General features: G+C 43.9%; 1 long non-coding RNA gene and 1 pseudogene across 1 annotated transcript in view; one reads left to right on the top strand and one right to left on the bottom strand.

Annotated features, from left to right (window-relative positions):
- Nucleotides 1–5,975: 5,975 nt before the first annotated feature.
- LOC139570154 (SUN domain-containing protein 1-like) overlaps nt 5,976–22,353 on the bottom strand; it is a 21,215-nt pseudogene continuing 4,837 nt past the window's right edge.
- LOC139570158 (uncharacterized) overlaps nt 18,031–22,353 on the top strand; it is a 23,521-nt gene continuing 19,198 nt past the window's right edge. The window contains exon 1 of the long non-coding RNA XR_011674018.1: nt 18,031–18,228. This is a non-coding gene — a long non-coding RNA (uncharacterized lncRNA). The remainder of the gene's footprint in view (nt 18,229–22,353) is intronic.

The raw sequence follows: 22,353 nt of genomic DNA, 5'->3' as shown, positions 1-22,353 counted from the left end.
TAAATTTAACCTTTTCGTAATACCCAGAACTGCCAGGACATAGGATTTTTTTATCCTGTATCTCTCAACACATTCACAAAAATAGTAATGGCCTCTAAACCTTCCAGCTGCCTTCTGGTCCCTATTCCAACTAAACTACTGAAAGAGCTACTTCCTGTGCTTGACCCTCCTATGTTGAACACAATAAACATCTCCCTATCCTTTGGATGTATACCAAACTCACTAAAAGTGGCCGTAATAAAGCCTCTCCTGCAAAAGCCAAACTTTTTTTTTTTACTATCGGCCTATATCTTATCTCCCTTTCCTCAAAAAAATGTGAGAAAAAGTTGTTGTCATTGCCTTCCTGAAGACAAATAATGTATACAAAACGCTCCTGTCTGGTTTTTGATCCCATCATAGTACTGAGAATGCACTCATGAAGGTGGTAAATTACCTTTTAATGGCATCAGACCAAGGCTCTGCATCTGCCCTCGTGCTCCTAGACCTTAGTGCCACTTTTGACACCATCGATCACATTCTTTTGGAGAGATTGGAAACCCTAATTGGTCCACACAGACAAGTTCTTGCCCGGTTTAGATTTTATCTGTCGGAAAGTTATCAGTTTGTCTCTGTGGAGGGTTTGTCCTCTGACAAATCAATGGTAAGTTTTGGTGTTCCTCAAGGTTTTAGGACAACTGTTGTTTTCACCATATATTCTACCTCTTGGTGATGTCATTCGGAAACACAATGTCAACTTTCATTGCTATGCGGACGACACAATTGCCCACCCTGGAAGCCTGTGTTTCAGACATGAAGAAGTGGATGGTGGCAAATGTTTAACTTTTAAACTCAGACAAAACAGAGATGCTAGTGCTAGGTCCTAAGAAACAAAGAGATCTGCTGTTTGATCTGACAATTAAATTTGATGGTTGCACAGTCGTCTCAAATAAAACTGTGAAGGACCTCTGCGTTACTCTGGACCCTGAATTTTCTTTTGACGAACATATCAAGAATATTTCATGGGCAAGATTTTTACATCTTCCTAATATTGCAAAAATCAGAAACTTTTGTCCAAAAATTAATCCATGCTTTTGTCACTTCTAGATTAGACTACTGCAATGCTCTACTCTCCGTCTATCTGGATAAAGCACTACATTAACTTAACTTAGTACTAAATACGGCAGCTAGAATCTTGACTAGAACAAAAACATTATATCATATTACTCCAGTGCTAGCCTCTCTACACTGGTTTCCTGTTAAGGCTAGGGCTGATTTCAAGGTTTTACTGCTGACCTAAAAAGCATTACAAGGACTTGTTCCTACCTATCTCTCCGATTTGGTCCTGCCGTACATACCTACACGTACGCTACGGTCACCATACGCAGGCCTCCTTATTGTCCCTAGAATTTCTAAGCAAACAGCTAGAGGCAGTGCCTTCTCCTATAGAGCTCCATTTTTATGGAATGGTCTGCCTATCCATGTGAGATACGCAGACTTGGTCTCTACCTTTACGTTTTTACTCATCTCTTCAGTAGGTCTTATGATTGAGTGTAGTCCTGTCCGGTTTTGCGCCCCCTCTGGCTCTTGTGGTGGACAAGAGTTTTGTGGGCTATACTCAGCCTTGTCTCAGTGTAGTAAGTTGGTGATCTGTTGATATCCCTTCAGTGGTGTGGGTGCTGTGCTTTGGCAAACTGGGTGGGATTATATCCTGCCTGGTTGGCCCTGTTCACCAGATGTGCTACCTTGTCGTGCTGCTGCTCCAGTTGTAACTGTTCTGCGTGCGGCTATGGAATGCTGACCTGTTCACTGGACGTGATACGTTGTCCCCAACCTGATGTTTTCGACCCTCTCTCGCCCTCTCTCTCTCCCTCTCTACCGCACCGGCTGTCTCGACCTCTGAGTATTCAGCTATGGAAAGCCAACTGAAATTTACTTCTGGAGGTACTGACCTGTTACACCCTCGACAACTACTGTGTTTATTATTTGACACTGCTGGTCATCTATGAACGTTTGAACATCCTGAAGATTGATCTGGCCTTTTAATGGCCATGTACTCGTATAATTTCCACCCGGCACAACCAAAAGAGGACTGGCCACCCCTCAGAGCCTAGGTTTCTTCCTAGGTTCATGTCTTTTGAAGGGAGTTTTTCCTAGCCACTGTACTTCTACATCTCCATTGCTTGCTGTTTGGGGTTTTAGGCTAGGTTTCTGTATAAGCAATTTGTGACATCTGCTCATGTAAAAAGGGCTTTATAAATACATTTGATTGATTGAATTGTCAGCAAACATGAATACATACAGTACCAGGTCAAAAGTTTGGACACACCTACTCATTCAAGGGTTTTTGTTTATTTTTACTATGTTCCACATTGTAGAATAATAGTGAAGACATGAAATAACACAAATGGAATCATGTAATAACCAAAAAAGTGTTTTATAAAAAATATATTTGATATTCTTCAAAGTAGCCACCCTTTGCCTTGATGACAGCTTTGCACACTCTTGGCATTCTCTGAACCAGCTTCACCTGGAATGCTTTTCCAACAGTCTTGAAGGAGTTCCCAAATATGCTGAGCACTTGTTGGCTGCTTTTCCTTCACTCTGTGGTCCAACTCATCCCAAACCATCTCAAGGGAGCATGATTATCCACAATAGTATTGAAGACATCTGCAAAAAGGCTGAAAGCTGAATCAGGTTCAGGGATAGCAGAAATATAATCAAGATCACATGTAAAAAACCCTGTTCACTGAAGTTTTTAAATAGCCTCTTTGTGATGACACATGGCTCAGATTTTTGTATTCTCACATCTCTAACACAAACAACTGGGTAATGGTCTCTAGTGTCTTGCGTGAAGACACCAGTAGAAACACACTGAGTATACCAAACATTAGCAACAGCTTCTTAATATTGAGTTGCACCTCCCTTTTTACCCCAGAACAGCCTCAATTCGTCAGAACATGGACTCTACAAATTCTTGATACACACGAGAATCTGTTGAGCGTGACAAACCAAGCAGCATTGCAGTTCTTGAATCAAACAGGTTCGCCTGGCACCTACAACCATACCTTGTTCAAATTCACTTAAATATTTTGTCTTGCCCACACATACACGATCCATGTCTCAATTGTTTCAAGGCTTAAAAATCATTCTTTAACCTGTCTCCTCTCCTTCATCTCCACTGATTGAAGTGGATTTAACATGTGACATCAATGAGGGATCATAGCTTTCACCTGGTCAGTCTATGTCATGGAAAGAGTAGGTGTTCTTAATGTTTTGTATACTATGTATATTTCTCTGGTGTATTTGTTAAAATAAGATCAATCAGAGTTGACTTTGAAGGATCTTTAGGGTTGGGCCGTGTAGGCTTAGTCACCAGCTGGTTTAGGTTTAGTCAGGTTTTTCATCATTATACGTCTTTTAGATTGTCTGAAGCCTGCATTTACCAATCATAATTTAGGTCACCCAGGATAGTAACTTCTGATTTAGTAAAAGAAGACAACTAGTTAACTCCTCAAGTGCACAAAGGTTAGCCGAGGGAGGACGATAGACCCGTATAACAGTTATGGATACATTTTTCCCCAGACAAAGGCTTGAAGATAGTAGCAAAAAAAGTTGGCAGAGGTAAATGGATTTCAGTTAATAAGAAACAGAGAAAATATGTTTTATAAAAATGGCCACTCCACCACCTCTACCCTCTCTGTCAGCGCTGAACACATTATAACCCTCAATATTAAAGCTGCAATATGTAACTTTTTGGGCGACCCAACCAAATTAAAATGTTTATTATAGTTCTGTAATTCTCATTGAAATCAAGTCTAAGAAGCGGTAGATCTGTTCCATGTTTTGTTTTTTGAGTCTTTTACTTTCGGTTTTGTACACCAGCTTCAAACAGCTGAAAATACAATATATATATATATTTTTAAATATATTTCACACTGGTTTAGATAGTACAATTATTCTCTATATCATACTTGCTTGTTTTGTCACATAAACTGATATTAGGTGAACTATTAGAATTTAGCAACCAGGAAATGGCAGAGCTATTTCTGCATAGTGCATCTTTAATATCATAGTTCAGAATGTCCCAAGAGTTCCAAGTTTCAGTCAATACCAGAGTGTCTGGGTTCATCTGCATAGCCCAGTCAATATTATAAGAGTATAGAATATACAGTGTATATAATAGTATATTTTATCACCGCCTCAATAAAGATTATATCACAAAAAGCTTATTGTGGTTAGACTAGAATTTCTATGCTGTAGTTCATGAGTTCATCACCGGTCCACTGATGGCGCATTTCCAATGAGGATTTACCCGTAACAGATGATCTAATATACAGTATTGACGAGATACTCAAGTGGCCAGTCTAACAATGAAATAAGCGTCTTAAAAAATGGATGGCTGTCTGGAGCCGGCAAGATCAGGTGGAACCATTCTAGTCAACGAGAGGGCAGACACGCTGTGAACAATGGGCACAACTCAGATATAAAGTGTTTTTTCTCAAAGTTGCCGGGATGTCACGTGTCCTACTTACATCAGTACACTCGTAACAACCTAAACATTAAACTTCTATTTGATCAGCCATTCATTTTTTTGTTAACTAAATTCAACACTCTCATTGACCTCCATACAAAAACTCCTCGCTTGGTGAGCGGGAAACACGTCACCTGCTGGAGAACACAGATTTTGGGCCCAGTTATCCCTCTCGCTTCGCCTCTTCCTCTCTGCCCCAATGTTTAACCCAGAAGGCTCAGACTTTTGTTTCCATGTATGCAGGCCATGTCTCAAATTCAAATTAGTATCATGTTACCTTTGGTGTGGTTACATAAGACAGGTTACTTAAACGAAAGTAGGGTTGGTGGATGTATGAAGAACATCTAGCAACCCAATGGTTGCGAGTTAAAATCTATCTCTTAACAGACAACTTTAGCATTTTAGCAACTACTCACTACTTTTTAGCTATTTTGCAACTACTTAGCTAACCCATCCACAACCTTAACCCTTTAACCTAACAATGCTAACATTAGCCACCTAGCTAACGTTAGCATTAGCCACCGAGCTAACATTAGGAACAACAAATTGTAATTCGTAACATATCATACGCATTGCAAATTTGTAATATATTGTACAAATTGCAATACATAACATATAAATTATAATTCGTAACATATCATACGAAATGGACGGACATCACAAATGAATACCATTCCAAACGTAACATATACTAATTTCAGTGCCCCGTATTTTCGTTGACTATGTTATGTCTACCCCGGAGTCCAGGTTGCACTAGGCCATGGTTCCAGCAGACCTGCTCTGACTTGGAGCCAAGGTTAGGCCACTGGTACTTTTCAGCATGCTTTTACAGAACAATGGCTTACTGTGAACATGGGTTTACATCTTCGACGGTTAACACCTTCCCAAAAAGCAACGGTCTTGATTATGCAGTTATTGATCCTGCTCTTCACAAGTCCTCACTCTCAGCCCTAGATATGGAAACACTTCCCTAGTATAAAAATCAGGGTGTATACACTAGTGTAACACTGCTGTTACAGTCAGAAAGCAGCATGAGTTACGTTCATTGAGCAGCTCCTGTGAGAGAATATAGGTACTCTTTGCTACTGCTGCCCCTCCCTTATTGTTGAGTTTAGCGACCCCTACTGGGCGAGAGATACTACCACCCCAGATGACAAGCTAGGACTAGGGACTGCTGCATTTGAGAATTCTGCACCGAGCATTTTCTCTGTTCAGTCTAGGATATAAAAACTGTCCATATAGCATTATTGCCATTTACTGGACTGGACATGATGGGTCAGAATCTGTGTGAATGGGGGCACACTTCAGGAAGATGGGTAGAGAATCAGACTTTAACCAAGCTGTGCCTGTGGGACATAAAACAAAACAGCCACATTTTTAAAAACTTCTCAGCCTAACATTTTCTTTCAAAGTTATTTAAAAAAGCAAAAATACTTTTTAAAATCAATGACCGTTACTTTACAAGAACTGGAAATGAAGGTCTTTATTTGAACATTTCTTACAAGTTACAAAAGACAAAAATAAAATTATATTTAAAAAAAACACCTGTATAGTCCCAAGCCAATTTTACAAATAGTCTGAAAAGCCTTTACAAAAATATATTACACAGATTGCTAAATCAGTAAGTCGGGACAAACAAATAAATTATGAGATTTACAACTGGGCACTTTTAAATTATCGATAAAAGGTTAATGGTCAAAGCCTGATTTCTGTGGCTGAAGGGACCAGTGCAAGATATCCTTAACTTACTTGAGCAGTAATTCCCTTTAAAAAACAAACGAAATCAACATTTTAATAACTGCAGCATATACATCTTTCAAAGCATTTGACATTAGTAGACTTAAAATGACATACTATTGACAAAATGTATACTATTGACAAAATGTACACGTTTACATTATTCGTAAGAGAACATGCTAAAACCTGGTTTAACCATGTGCGAGAAGGGGCTCAACACGCAAGAATCCAGTTTGGTCTCAGAATACGTATAGCTCATGTCTAAATATAGACTGAGAAAAATGTACTTGAAACATTTTTCAACCAGTAGTAAAGCACTGATTGTCATCCAATAATTTTTTGCATAATATGCCTCCAGTCATCTGCAGAACATTCAAATGTAGGCAGGGTGGTCTGCTCTGTGCCATCAGTTGATACTGGGGTGACCGTGCACTCTGATACGGTAGAGGCAGGTGTACTCCGTGTGTCCCCAGTTGGACAGCACCCGAACCTCAATGGTCTGATAGGCTTCATCGTTCTCCTCCTGTGGATAGATAGCAAAGGACACTCAGTTTACACTCAAGTCACCATCTCTAATAGTGCTAGAGATAAATGCCATGTGGACAGTGTCGGGAAAGCTACTCTGAAATCATAGTTTACCAAACTACCAATTACTTAAGATGCTAAAGCAAGCTAAATATACTGTAGTTTACTTAACTAAAGCTACTTTGAAACAGTAGTTCACTACATCCAAGCTACTTTGTGATAGATTATCATATCTAAATCTGAAATATCATAGACGAACAATTGCAAGAACAGATCACTCTGGAATCAGATTTTAACACAATGTGTAATTGAGCGTATTAAACACAAAAATGTGTTTTCAAGTGAGAATTAGGAAGGTCTGATAGCGAAAAAGGACATTCTTGCATATTTCATTTTCTTTTTGCAAAAACAGTGTGTAGTTCCAATAGTTAGTTACTTTTTTGCTGTGTAGCAGTATAACTAACTACTGAAAAAAAACACCAAGATTTGAATTAAGTTCATGTACCACCAAGCTACTGCAAAATGTAGTTAAACAACATGTAGTTCACTACTCCCGAACACTGCATGTGGACTACTTACATAACATCTACATCTGACCAATCAAGCCCCTTGAGGCAGTGTTGAAGTGTACTTACGGTGACGGGATAAGTCTGTAGCGCGTCCCCATCCTCCTGGTAGGTATAGCTGCCAAGTAGCTTACCCTCCTCCTGGTATTCATCATCCAGACCCTGGAAACCGACGACACAGTTAGAAAACAGCAGAGCGCCACAGCAGTAAGTGTGTCAATCAGTACTGCTTCACCAGAGCACATTCACAGTAAACGTGACTGACTTGAGCATCTACTAGGTGTTCTTCTGAATGGCTTGTAAAGACAGTAATAACCAACATGTGAAATGTTAAATTGGGTAAGCAGTGTGGCTTACATAGACGTTAAACTGGCGCGGGGCGCTGTCGATGTTGCCTGTTGGCGACAGGTCTTTGGGGATGTGCTCCAATGAGAAGGCAGAGGGCACGATCCTCATGGAAAGACGCATCACCAGGTAACCATGGGAACCCTGAAACGCCCAGCAGTTCCCTGGATGGACGTCAGGCTGCAGTAGAAGAGAGAGAGAGAGCATTGATCAGACCAGTGGATGAATGGGTTGACTACTAGGCAGTATCAGGAACTAAAACTCTCCCAATATAATCCATTAATGTAATAAAAATCACCAAGCCATCAAAAAAAAGACTAGTCTCATGTGGTGACTTGAGTCGTACCTGTATGACCACGCGAGGAGACTGTGAGAAGTACCAGAGTGGGAGGCCGAACAGACTCATCAGTGCCGTCTTTGTCTCATACGTCTCAGAGCAGCGAGTGCCCAGGATGTTGCCACCTGCACACACGTAGCCATGATGTCACTTTCACGACCGTACACAAATGTCAGCCACCCTCACAACGAGGGCATAGCTGAAGCCAGTCACAGCAGAAACAGTGTACTGTACAAAGCCAAAACAGATCATTCGAAATAATAGGCAGTAGACAAACAGTCAACGTAGGTCTCCACACCCCGCCACCACAACAGCTGTGAAACTTTACCTCCAGACTCCAGAGCGTAATCCACCAGGCCAGTCCGATCCTGGGAGTAGAGTTTCAGAGCATTCTTCACCATCAGCTGCACATGCTGGAGGAGCAAGAGGGGAACAGAGTTGTTGGGTGAGGAACTGGAATAATGCAGACAGACAAGAAATAAGTCATTTAGAACACCAAAACACTGAATCTAATTTAAAACAATATTTTAAAAAGTATATATGGCCTCCCGAGTGGCGCAGCGGTCTAAGGCACTGCAACGCAGTGTTGCGGCGTCACTTCCGGCAGTGACCTAGGCTGTGTCACAACCGGCTGTGACCGGGAGTCCGATTGGGCGGCGCTCAATTTGCCCAGCATCGTCCGGGTTAGGGGAGTGTTTGGCTGGGGAGGCTTTACTTGGCTCATCGCACTCTAGTGACTCCTTGTGGCGGGCCGGGCACCTGCAAGCTGACATCGGTTGTCAGTTGAACGGTGTTTCTTCCGACACATTGGTGTGGCTGGCTTCCGGGGTAAGCGAGCGGGTGTTAAAAAGCGCAGCTTGGCGGGTCGGGGGACGCATGACTCGACCTTCGCCTCTCCCGAGCCCGTTGGGGAGTTGCAGCGATGAGACAAGACCGCAACTGGATATCACAAAATTGGGGAGAAAAGGGGGATAAAACTACAACAACGAATTATTCAACCAACAAAAACGACAAATGTTTTTTCTTCACAAAATCAAACAACCTACCTCCTCGGACATCCCGGCCCCAACAGTGTGCATCACGGTCTGAGAGACAGTCTCAGTGCTGAGCATCTCCTGCCTGGCCCTGCTCTCCTCAAGCTGCAGGCTCACGTTCTGCAGGATGCTGAGCTCCAGGGAGGCCAGAGAGGCCTGCAGGTCGGCCCCGCTCACATAACGCTCAGACAGCCACTGCAGTAGCGACTCAGGGAGTTCCTTCTCCCCGGGTTCGGAATCTCCGGCCTGCTCACTGCCATAGAACAGGATCCGCAGTTCCCGCCTCACCTGGGGAGACACCTGCTCAGACACCTGTCACAACCACAGAGGTCAAGGGTCAACAGAGCGGATTTATATAAAAGATCTTCAGGAAAAAATATTATGATGAGATTCAGTCAGATATAATATTGAGTGTCTATATAGGACCAGCTATTCAAAGGAATGGAAGAGGCCATCTGGAAAGGCACATACTGGAGCAATGCATGTATAGAACAGAGAGAGAGAGCGCAAGCAACTCACCATGTCATGGAGTTTGTCCAAGCGGTCACCCATGCCCTGGCATCCCATCACCCCCTGCAGTTCCTGCCTAATGCTCCCCAGTGCCGCCTCCAGCCGTTGCACCTCCGCCAGCAAGGCATCATGGGACTCACTGTCCACACCCACAATCGAAGGGCACACACAGGGAGCAATATTAAACACCACTCGTGATTTCATTCAACTATTACAATCCAAAGGCAAAGGGTTGTGTGCTGAACTCACCTGACTGGCGCAGGAACTGGCGTGGCACTGGCAGTCTCAACTTGCCTCCTCTGCACCTCCTGAAGACATCATCAACATTTACATTTAAGTCATTTAGCAGACGCTCTTATCCAGAGCGACTTACAAATTGGAAAGTTCATACATATTCATCCTGGTCCCCCCGTGGGGAATGAACCCACAACCCTGGCGTTGCAAGCGCCATGCTCTACCAACTGAGCCACACGGGACCACATAACATGGATATATGACAACAAATACATTTTATACAGGTTCTACAGTAAGGTCTGTACATTTATATAAAATATTTTACCTCTATTTAACCAGGCAAGTCGATTAAGAACAAATTCTAATTTACAGTGAGGGCAAAAGGCCTTCTGTGGGGACGGGGGCTATACATAGAACGTAGTATAGGACCTATGGATGTGTACCTCTGTCTTGGCAGCCAGTGTCTGCAGTAGAACCTCTAGTTGAGCAAGACGAGACTCTTGGCCCTGCTGCTGCACCACAACCTGCTCCTGCACAACACAGGAAGAGATTAATGAGCATCACATCCTGCTCCTGCACAACACAGGAAGAGATTAATGAGCAGAGGTAAAAAAGAAAAAAAAGAAAGTATATATATATTTTTTAAGTTACCCAAGTAAGCGGACCAAATTATATACTCATTTACTTTTCATTACAAGCACAATTACTATCTGCTCCCTGAAATGGACCCCTGACTATCCAACCTGGAGAGTCACCTGTTCCCTCTGCAGTGCTGCATCCTTCTCCAGCTCTCTCCTCAGTAGGGTGAGTCTCTCCTCCAGCAGGCCAGACACCCACAGCCCCATGCCGTCCCTGTCCATCTGGGTGTCCAGCTGCTCTCGTAGAGAATGGTAGAGACCCAGCACTTCTCCGTGCTGCTGCTCCTGCCTCTGGCCCCTTCCCTCCACCTTCTCCCACAGTTGGGCCAGCCTCTGCTCCAACTGGGCCAGGTGCTCGGAGTCCACAGACACGGCCACACTGCCTGGCTGTTCACATACAGTGGAGGGGGATAGGGGTCAGGTCAGCTATACAGAGTATCAGGCCTTATCCATAGAATTGGAAGGTCTTAAGGAAGCTGACAGTTATATAATGGTTGATTGAATACGTGCATCAACACCCCTCCTACCTGTGAGACAGCTGGTGGTAGTGGTGGTGGAGTCATGGTGGACTGCCCGTCTTTGGTCTGGACTTGGGCAGAGGTGAAACTGAGGGGGTAGGCCGTCCTCCACTCAGTGACGTTAACGGCAGGCAATACAGACAGCAGGCTGGACGGACCCCAGTGCCACAGAGCTGGTAGAACATCGAGAACGGAGGATTTAGGAGACGGAAGAGGTCACAGTGGGTGATTGTTCAGTACTATGGATAAGCAGCATGAGAGCTTTGGGATGGACACCGAGAGCGGTGCTACTCACCCAGTAGGATGAGGAATGGGAGCAAAATCAACAGGAGTTTGAGGAGCTTGGCAGGGTAACTACGACAACAGAAAAACACTTGTTAGTGTGATCACATATTATGGAGCTCCATCCACTACCACATACAGGTCACTGCCAAAATAATGGAAACACTTGAGTACATTTTATGTTGGCGTTTCCTTTATTTGGGCAGTTACCGGTTCCTTGAGTATTACTCTCAGGCCCAAGAGACTCACCGTGTCAAGACGAAGATGTTGAGCAGAGAGAGAAGGGTAACCAGATGGTACCATCCAGTCCCAAGCCACCAGAATACCCCCGTCGCTGCCTTGCCTGTACACACAAAGACAGACAGGGAGCAGATTAGTGAGCGTTCTTCAGGAGGCGGGAGGGGTAGACGAGGCACGTAAACACAGCACTAAGGATTAGAGAATCAAGTACATTCACCAGATGAGGTAAGAGGCAAGGACATAAATGCAGTGCAACAGGTTACGGGGTTAGTTAGTACAGACAGAGGCGATAAAGAAGGCTGAGCAAAAGTGTTCTCTGTCAGCGTAGATGCACAGTACAGCAGAGAGGAGCCTTTTTCAAGGAGAGCACAGCTTTAGCAAATCGCACCACTCCAATCAAACTCCTGTACAGTGTGACAAATCGCTCCCATTCTTGGCACCAACTTTAAAATGCCCACAGAGACGGAAGCAGCAGGCAGAGGGGGGATCACTTCTGCAGACAGTCTCTGCAGTTTCCTAGCCTAACGCATAGAGCAGTGAATTAGAAATGACGAAACGCAAAGGAAATGAGACAGGTAAGAATGTTAAACGGCAGTTAGTCATCTTAAATGGGAAAAGGTTAGAGAGATAGATATACTCCAAGGCACCATTCTAATGGGTTTCACGTTAGGTAGGCAGACACACAAACTAGCCATGGGGAGACTAGGACTAGGAGGTATCATGCAGGGGTGTATCTGGAGGCTGGTTACACACGGCAAAATTATGACCTGGGGACCTAACTGCCAACCAGGGAACCGACAGCATCCTCCTCATCACGGCCCAGACAGCTGAGCCTGCCTCCTGCCCAACCCACAACACACTTGAGCCTGGGGACCAAAACATAACTTCATCTACTTACATACAACAGTAAAATAAGGACTAAATGTAGAACTCGTTTCAAGTATATCAGGATAGGCCAGAGTTTGCTGGATTAATAGGTAACCTGTGTAAACAGCGGTGAGCCACAGTGCTCCCAACACGTGGTGTGACCGGGAGGCCCATGTGGTGTAGGTTGCGTGTGTCTCTGCGTGCTGCTTCCGTTTGCAGTCATCACCTATTAGCATCAGCAGGGTGGATGAGCAGCAAAGGCAGAAATTAAACATGAAAATAAAAATGTTTTGAGAGAGAGAGGCAGGCTAAAAAGGCAGGTAGCCTAGCAGTTAAGAGCTCATGGCCAGTAACCAAAAGGTTGATGGTTCGAATCCCCGAGCCGGCAAAGGTTGAAAAATCTGCCGTTCTTCCCTTGAGCAAGACAGTTAACCTCCCAACAACAACAACTATTCCCCAGCGCCGAAGACGTCGATTAAGGATAAAGCACCTCTCTGATTGAATGCATTCAGTTGTGCGACTGACATATCCTCTACCAAGAGTACACTAACAAAAAGTACGTGGCAGGTGTGTGTCGTCACAAAGGTTACATAGGCTTACATGACAAATAACACCAACTCACATTCTTCTATTATTCACAGAAAACACGTCGCCTTGTAGTACATAGTCAAGGGTTCATGCACAAACAAAGATATCGGTGTGGAGGTCAGTTACTCACACAGAGAGCCAATCAGATTTGTGCGCTTCCCGTCAGTCCCCAACTCCTTCACATGCATGCTTCCGCAGTAGCTGGAGAGAGCTGCAACCAATAAGAAAGAAAATCAGATAAAAACTAGCACAGCTACATATCGGTCGAGCATCCCTCTTTCCCTTGCTTCACCTGAGCGCAGGGCGAGAGAGCGAATTTGCATGTCACCAGGGCAATAGCCAAAGCGAAGGTAGCCCATTTGTTTGGGAGATAGAGGGTGAAATCTGTGGGGTAAAAGTGCCATACAAACAGCCGAATAGGAAGGTGGAGTGATGTTAAAGGGAGTGAGAAATCTGTAGGCAGGAAAAGCTGTGTTAGTGTCAGCCTCTGTCCCCCTGTTGAGAAAGATAGACAGTCAGAAGCAGGTGACGAGGAGTTTTAGGTTAGTCAGTCAGCAGTGAGAGCCACCATGGTCATTCACACAGCCAATGCAACCTCCAGTGTCAGTGCAGATTCAGTACAGTGCAAGAGATTGCAAGCAGGGGTATTCCTAACATCAAGTTTCAACCAGTGACAACTAAGTACAGTGCCATGCAAATCATGCAACACCTGACTTGTGGATGCCCAACCCCGATGAATAATCTTTCAGCCTTTAAAAAAGCAAAGTGGAATACCTCCATTAACACATTTCCTGCCCCCATTGCCCATCTTCAGCAGAGCAGCCTGTATGAGCCCAGTCACTACAGACACTGTGGAAGCAGCTGCCCTCCTGCTATGTTGCAGACTGGTGTCTAATACTGACCACAGCCCACCGAAAGAGACAGAGGATATTAAAAGGGAATAATCCGGCCTCCCGAGTGGCACAGCGGTCTAAGGCACTGCATTGCGGTGTTACTACAGCCTGGGGTTCGATCCCAGGCTGTGTCATTACCGGCCGTGACCGGGAGTCTCATTGGGCGGCGCACAATTGACCTAGCGTCGTCCAGGTTAGGGGAGGGTTTCGCCGGTGGGGGCTTTCTTTGGCACTCTAGCGACTCCTTGTGGCGGGCCGGGTGCCTGCAGGCTGACTACAGTCGTCAGTTGAACGGTGTTTCCTCCAACGCGTTGGTGCGGCTGGCTTCCAGGTTAAGCGAGCGGGTGTTAAGAAGCACGGTTTGGCGGGTCATGTTTTCGGAGGACGCATGACTCGGCCGTCGCCTCTCCCGAGCCCGTTGGGGAGTTGCAGCGACGAGACAAGATCGTAATCACGAAATTGGGGAGAAAAAGGGGGCCAATAATCCAGATTGTATGATTATGTTGCACTTTAGCAAAGCATTGTCAGATTTCCTGACAGCCTATGCAAATCATGTGGTGGTAGCCTATCTCAGCACTACGCCGCTGTTAAGAATGCAGGAAAAAGTTGAGACCCAACTAAAACGTTGAATTATCCGCTATCCGCATTATTTATGACACAAAAGTGGGACGCTGCAAGGCAGATATGAGAGAGAGAGTGAAAGGCAACGCTGGCGCTGTAAAGACAGCAAGAAGCCGAGCCGGCGCAGAAGCTGATACCTTCTCCATTCTTGTGTGTCCTCATCAGTACACTCTTTAAGAGCAGTGAGAAGACGTATGCCACAGAGGCTGCTGCCCTCCTGCTCACACGCACACAGGTGTCCGAGACGGACACCAGCAGACCTGAATCAAATCGATTCAACTTTATTGAAAATGCACAAAATCACAATGAATGTCAAATGTAAGAAAATGAAAATTGACATACTCGTGCATCAGCAATGACAACAACAACAAAAAAACACTGTGGATGATATGCCTTCAAATGGAATGGTAAGGAAAAACACTCCCAGATACAACACATGCAGTACTGAGCGCATACATATTATTGTACTTGGCTCTCACCCGTTTTTTGCTTGCGGCTCTTGTCCCTGGCGTAGACCATGGAGGGAGGTGACGTAGAGGGGGCTGACAGGGCCTGGTAGCTGGTGGCAGAGCAGGCACCAGTGGAGGACGAGGAGTAGGTGCTTAGAGCCTCATGTCTGTCCGAGGGGATAGGGAAGTCCTTACAAAAGCTACCGTTCACCATGGAGGTCTGGGTCTGTACAGAGTTAATGTCTCCATTGGTCCCACACATACTGTGGTCTACCTTCATGGTCCGCTCTGTAACGCACAGACAGATTTGATAATGAAACACAAAATTTGCCTTTTTAAAAGGAATCCATTCAAGACACTGATGTCTCAAGCATGACAAGTAATTGTGATCGATAAGGTCGTAAAATAAATAAATAAAAGACCTTTATCTTCAGAAGCTTCATCCAAACCCCAGAAGCTGCCGACCAGCGTGCGCTCCTGGATGCACGACTCGTCCAGCATGGAGGCGTCACTGGCGGTCACGCTGCTGTCGTGCTGCTGGGAGCCATGCTGGCTCTTACGGGGCGTGGTGCAGAGCAGAGACTGGGAGCAGGAGACAGAGTGCTGCTGAGACCTCCTGCTCTTCAATCCCCTGGGAGAGGGAGAAGTGAACAGTCAGATTAGACATAGACAACAGTCAGATTAGACATGGAAGCCACACGCAGGCCCAAATCCATAGAAGGAACCCCAGGGCAGCAGCAGCATCACTTACTTGGACTCTCTGCGACTGGCTCCTCCTGCGCTGAAGGAGGCACCGTGGTACACGTTGTGGTTCAGATTAGAGTCTAGGCTGTCGTCGCCATAGAGACCAGTGATAGTGTGCAGACGCAGGCTCCGCCGAGACATCCTGGGAGACTCGAAAACACTGGAGTGATCCTGTGCTCCTTCTCAAAGTCCAGGGCTGTTGTTAAGAAGCTGGAGCTGGGAAAACAAGGACGAAAAGACAGGAATGCATTTAGATGAACATTCATATAATAAACATTTCATTTTCTAAGCAACAGTGAATCATTTGATTGGCAACATCAATGATTCTAATTCTAAAATCATATGTCACGCAAAAATACCAAAATAGATCCTAGTATTTAACTTCCTCTTCCTCTAGCATGCAGACAAAGCATGGAAGGCGCAATTGTTCCCCAATGGCAGCAAACATCTTACCGTAATGGCACTGTCACCCTCTGCTAGTAGTGCAAAGCTTAAGCTGAGAGGCTGCGGTTGTTCTATTCCCCTGTCACCACACAGGGCTGGTTTGACAGGAAATGAGCACTGATGTTCCCCCATCACAGTAAAGAACACAGGAAGAGAAATGAGGCCACATGATGGGGCCTTCTCTAAACATGGTGATATTACAGCAAGAGTTGGGGACCTACATCTACTGGCAGCTGCTATAGACACACTTCTCCCATATTCCTTGCCCAGAGTTGGCCCAGATTTCAACAGAGATGAGTTATGCTCAACGTAGCCCTGCCAAAAAAAAGAAAAAAAAGAAAACTGTTGTTGCCATCTCTCAAGGAACAATCTCGGCATTCATATTGTTCGCCTTTGAAACCGTTTCTAAATCTGTATACGCGACTGATAAGAAGAAACGATCATTGGGCTAACTGAAGTCCCAGTTGGGAATAGCACAACGGTAGTACAACGTAACGGTAACTTTCCATATAACAATGCATGACAGGCTATTACAGCCTGAAACCTAATCTCTATAATAAAACACACACACAGAGCAAACAGGAGTAACCCTGCCTGCTGTCTAAAAATAGGCAAGCGCACAGACAAAGAACATAATGAAAGAGGATGATACATACAGATCCCCCCCACATCACCCAGCTCTCCAGAGTCCACCTCTCGTCACCGTCGCTCATCCCAGGGAAAAGCAGACAAACATCACAGACACTCACGCGAGACAGGGGAGATCAGGCAATTTAACACTACTTAATACTGTATTTAGCCAATGCTTCGTGTTTACTTCCTGTTGCCAGCGATAGACAAGCCTATTAGAGATTAAACTCCCCCCTCCCTTATCCTCTCCTCCTGTCTCTACAAAACAATTACACCAATCTATGAATTATGCACTTTGACATGATGAGTGATGTCAGTCCTTAGGTACTACAAAAAGGAGGAAGAGACTTGTTTAAAAAAATATATATATATATTGTGAAAAAAACACAAAAAAGTTACATATTGGGGTGTTCTTTTTTATGATATATTGTATTGCAATATTATTTTTGCACTAGTAGTCTGTAACTGCACCAAAACTCCATATTTTTTTCCTCCATAACTTTTTCAAAAATAGAGAGCCAATTTGTTTAACACTTATTTCCATGACTGATCAAAACTCATTCTCATGGCTGTCTCTTGTTGCTCTGCAGCAGACATGGTGAGCAATATGTTTGGAACATGATCGTATCGCAATACATATCGTATCGACACCTAAGTATTATATCTTGAGGTCCCTGGCAATTCCCAGTGTCCACATCAGTGTCCCAGAGCTTATTTAATATGATCTCATAAACGAAAGGAGAAACTCTCCAGGGCCCTTGCCCATGTAAAAAACCCAACAAATCACCCTGCTCTCCGGTTCTTTCCCTCCATGTCTTTCTATTCATGTCCTAAATTAAGCTGACAGGATTACAGAGGGCCTTGGCAGAGCCAATTATGTGCTTTCCGCTGCTTTGTCTGTTGCCCCTCCTGCCCCCTGCTAGGGGCACTCTATGCCCCTCCGTGGGACAGCAGTGAGTACTCAGCAGTCTCACCCAAATCCCCAGTCTGGGGTCTGGGCCAGGGGAGCCAGGCCCAGGACAGCTGCAGTGAGACCAGGCTGATGGGTACAGCAGTCCCTCTTCCTCTCGTACTCAGGGAAAAAAGTACAAGACATGTTTGTCACGGTTCTTACCCATCAGCTCCTGCACACACACCAAGTTGGTTATAGTTCAGACTAGAGGTTCTCAGCTCCAAAAAGTTGCACGCGGACAGACCCCAGGACAATCAGACCCGGACGGACCCGACAACAACAAGACCCGATCCGTACCCTAATGGACCAGTGACAAAAAAAAAAAAAAAATGCTCTCTGGTTAACGAATAGGTCTTTATATGTTGGCTAGGCCTTCTATAAGTCAATTCATAGGCTATGCAGAGCAGTGGTCAGGTCCATTCGGCTGTAGTTACATAGACCCAATGACAAACAAACATGACTCGACCCTGAGGGAAAAGTTTGAAATTTGGACCTGGACCCGTGAACACCTCTGAAACAGACATTCAATCATGACATATGACGGTTACTTGATTCCAAAACATAGTGAGTATGTTTACATGCACACTAATAATAATTTGATATTAAACTGATTATGGCAGTAGTCATGTAAACTTAACTCTGCTTATTAAGGTTATAATCGAAATAATCAGTTTAAATCGGAGTTCCAGCGTTGGCGCAAGCGTCCCTCTTCTCCGCGAGGGAAGGGAGTTCAGAAAAACTGAAATTATGCAATTTAGAAATAGTTTTCACGTATAGGCTTCCAAAAATAACATGGTGGCTGTGGTAGAACGTTTCTTTTGATTGGCAATTTCCTTAAACCAAACTATTATATTTCTGATGATTCACAATATTGATTGTGTGCATGTAACAGTACAAGACAGAATATCTCAATGCCATTCTCGTTGCCTGACACACTGAATTATTTCGTTGCTCTATCATTCGCTACATACTTCAGTCTGCCATAATTTAAAATTGTTTGTGGTGACAAGCAGGATTGTACAAAACAAAGTAAATCTGCGATTGGACCAGTATCTCTAACCAGTTTCAAAAGGCAATGACATTTTCAAAACGTTGCTTTACCCACGTGTGTTCTGGCCCAACCCATCAGTTTCTGGACCCAATCAGACGGTTCGAATGGGTTTGCGTTCTATAAGGGTCAGGGGGGCGGAGTCAAATTGCGGTGAAGAAACAAACGAGCGTGGTGTGGCGTTCCGCCGGAGCAATGAGTCTGGGTAACCAGGCAACCATTCTTGGTCTATCACAAATTTTAGGGTTAATCGATGGTCCAACTCCCGAAAATGCTAAATAGATCTTTAGGGCCGATACCAGTATCGCGATACTTCTTAGTATCCTGGCAAGGAAACAAAACACAAAGCAGATTTAACTTATTTAGGAAAGCAGCCCTCATGTTGGAAAGAAACATGTCACATTTATTTTCCAAGCTATAGCACACAATATTTTACATACAGCAGTTTTTTTAAATGACCGAAGAGTTTACCTCATCTCACCACACAGATCTACATTTATTCCCAAAAACATGTCTATAATGAAGTATGCCCAACTGTTGTCTGAGAAGCTCTTAAAGCATATGAGGAGGTTGTATCAGGTCTTACTCTTCACATAAGAAAAAGACCAATAAAGAATGAGAAATACAATTACAGAATTCACGATTTAGAAAGAAAACGCAGATTAAATAGAGATGTAGACACCCTTCAACAGTTGAACACTTTGAAGCTTGAATTATAGCTAGACTACAAAATGGGAAGTCTCCTGGTGATGATGGATTCCCAGTGAAATTTTACAGACACTTTTATCCCAAATCACTAAAGCCTGTTACATATGCTAACAGCAGCTCTAGAGAAAAATGTACTTACCCAATCACTGTTTGGCTACAATCACCCAATTTAAAAAAGATAGATAGAGATGGATTGTCATTGCAGAACCTTCCGCTCAGTTTAATTTTTGAATGTGGATTATAAATTAATTGCTAAGGTATTGGCTTTCCGCATAGAAATAGTACACTGAACAAAAATAAAACAACACGTAGTGTTGGTCCCATGTTTAATGATCTGAAATAAAATACATTTTTACACAAAGCTTATTTCGCTCAAATTTGTTTACATCCCTGTTAGTGAGCATTTCTCCTTTGCCAATATAATCCATCCATCTGACAGGTGTGGTATATCAAGAAGCTGATTAAACAGCATGATAATTACACAGGTGCACCTTGTGCTAGGGACAATAAAAGGCCACTAAAATGTGTAATTTTGTCACAACACAATGCCACAGATGTCTCAAGTTGAGGGAGCGTGCAATTGGCATGCTGACTGCATGAATGTCCACCAGAGCTGTTGCCAGAGAATTGAATGTTCATTTGTCTACCATAAGCCGCCTCACGACCACAGACCATGTGTAACCATGCCAGCCCAGAACCTCCACAACCAGCTTCTTCACCTGCGGGTCTCGTCTGAGACCAGCCACACAGACAGCTGATGAAACTGGGTTCGCGCAACCAAATAACTTCTGCACAAACTGTCAGAAACAGTCTCAGGGAAGCTAACCTGCGTGCTCTTCATCCTCACCAGGGTCTTGACCCGACTATAGTTCGACGTTGTAACTGACTTCAGTGGGCAAATACTCACCTTCAAATGGCCACTGGCATGCTGGAGAAGTATGTTCTTCACGGATTAATTCCAGTTTCAACTGTACCTGGCAGATAGCATGTAAGGAGTCATGTGGGTGAGCGGTTTGCTGATTTAAATGTTGTGAACAGAGTGCCCCATGGTGGGGTTATGGTATGGGCAGGCATAAGCTACTGACAACGAACACAATTGCATTTTATCGATGGCAATTTTACTGCACAAAGATACCGTGACGAGATCCTGAGTGTCACGTTCTGACCTTAGTTCCTTTGTTTTAGTTGGTCAGGGCGTGAGTTGGGTGGGTAATCTATGTTTTCTATTTCTGTGTTGGTTTTCTGTGTTTGGTCTGATATGGTTCTCAATCAGAGGCAGCTGTCATTCGTTGTCCCTGATTGGGAACCATATTTAGGTAGCCTGTTTTCTGTTGGGTTTTGTGGGTGGTTGTTTTCAGTCTTTGTGTGTCTGCACCAGATAGAACTGTTTCGGTTTTCACTTTGTTGTTTTTGTATTTTGAGTTGTTCACTTTCATTAAATAAGATGAACAATTACCACGCTGCGCATTGGTCCTCCGATCCTTCAAACTTCTCCTCCTTAGACGAGGAGGAAGACGACAGCCGTTACACTGAGGCCCATTGTGGTATCATTGTGGTATCATTTATCTGCTGCCATCACCTCATGTTTCAGCATAATGCACAGCTCCATTTCGTAAGGATCTGTACAGAATTCCTGGAAGCTGAAAATGTCCCAGTTTTTCCATGGCATGCATACTCACCCATTGAGCATATTTGGGACGCTCTGGATCGACATGTACGACAGCGTGTTCCAGTTCCCGTCAATATCCAGCAACTTCGCACAGCCATTGAAGAGGAGTGGGACAACATTCCACAGGCACAGCCTGATCAACTCTATGTGAAGGAGATGCATGAGGAAAATGGTGGTCACACCAGATTCTGACTGGTTTCCTGATCCACACCCCTACCTTTAAGGTATATGTGACCAGCAGATGCATATCTGTATTCCCAGTCATATGAAATCCATAGATTAGGGCCCAATGAATTTATTTCATTTGACTGATTTCCTGAAATGAACTCAGTAAAATCATTGAAATTGTAGCAATGTTTGTTCAGTGTAATAAAAAAAACTTGATTCACTTAGATCAAACAGGGATCATAAGGAGTAGGATTTCTTCTTACCAGGAACTTGAACTTTCCAAAAGTGGCAGTATCATTGTATGCTGAAAAAGTATTCGAGAGTGGAATGGGCATATTTGAGGGCAGTCTTTTAAAAAAACACACACGTTCGGTCTGGTATTTATTTCCTGGATTGAGCTATTGTATAAATCCCCCAAAGCAGGTAGAAGTACAAATTGACTAATCTCAGCTCCATTTAAATTAAGAGGAACAAGACAGGGATGCCCTCTGTCCAGTTATTTATTTTCTTTAGCCACGGAACTCCTAGCATCAATAAATCAGAACCCATTGCTCAATCCTGGGAATAGAGATTGGTGGATAACAACATGTGATATCATTGTATGCAGATTACATTTTACTGTATTTATCTGAACCAGAACATTATGTCATAATTTCTTTTGTAACTGTTGGACACGTATGGTACTGTGTCAGGATTCAAAGTAAATTGGGAGAAAATTAGAAAGTGGGAATAATTTCAGTTGACTTTTCAAACTTGGAAAGTAGATTTCAGTGGAAATGGACAAAGGCACATGCCATGGGTGTTTTGATACCAAGCAATTTGGAGGAGGCCTATAAAATCAACTACTCTCCTCCTTTACCAGATAAGATTCAATCCGATGTTCAGAGATGGAGAACTCTTCCCATTTCTATGTTAGGTAGGGTGAACATATCACAACGGTTGATGCATTTAGTCCAAGCCTTACCAGTTTCAGTTCCATCCAACTTCTGTAAGAAAATAAATGGCCTACTCTCCAATTTTATTTGGAATGGTAAGAACAAGAGCCAAATTGAATGTTTTACACTTACATTAAAGCTGGAGGTCTTGGACTGCCTCC

The sequence above is a fragment of the Salvelinus alpinus genome, chromosome 3 (genome assembly GCF_045679555.1).
Source record: "Salvelinus alpinus chromosome 3, SLU_Salpinus.1, whole genome shotgun sequence".
NCBI lineage: Eukaryota > Metazoa > Chordata > Actinopteri > Salmoniformes > Salmonidae > Salvelinus > Salvelinus alpinus.
Note: the sequence above shows the minus strand (reverse complement) of the source record. Positions and strands in the feature narration are given on the sequence as shown.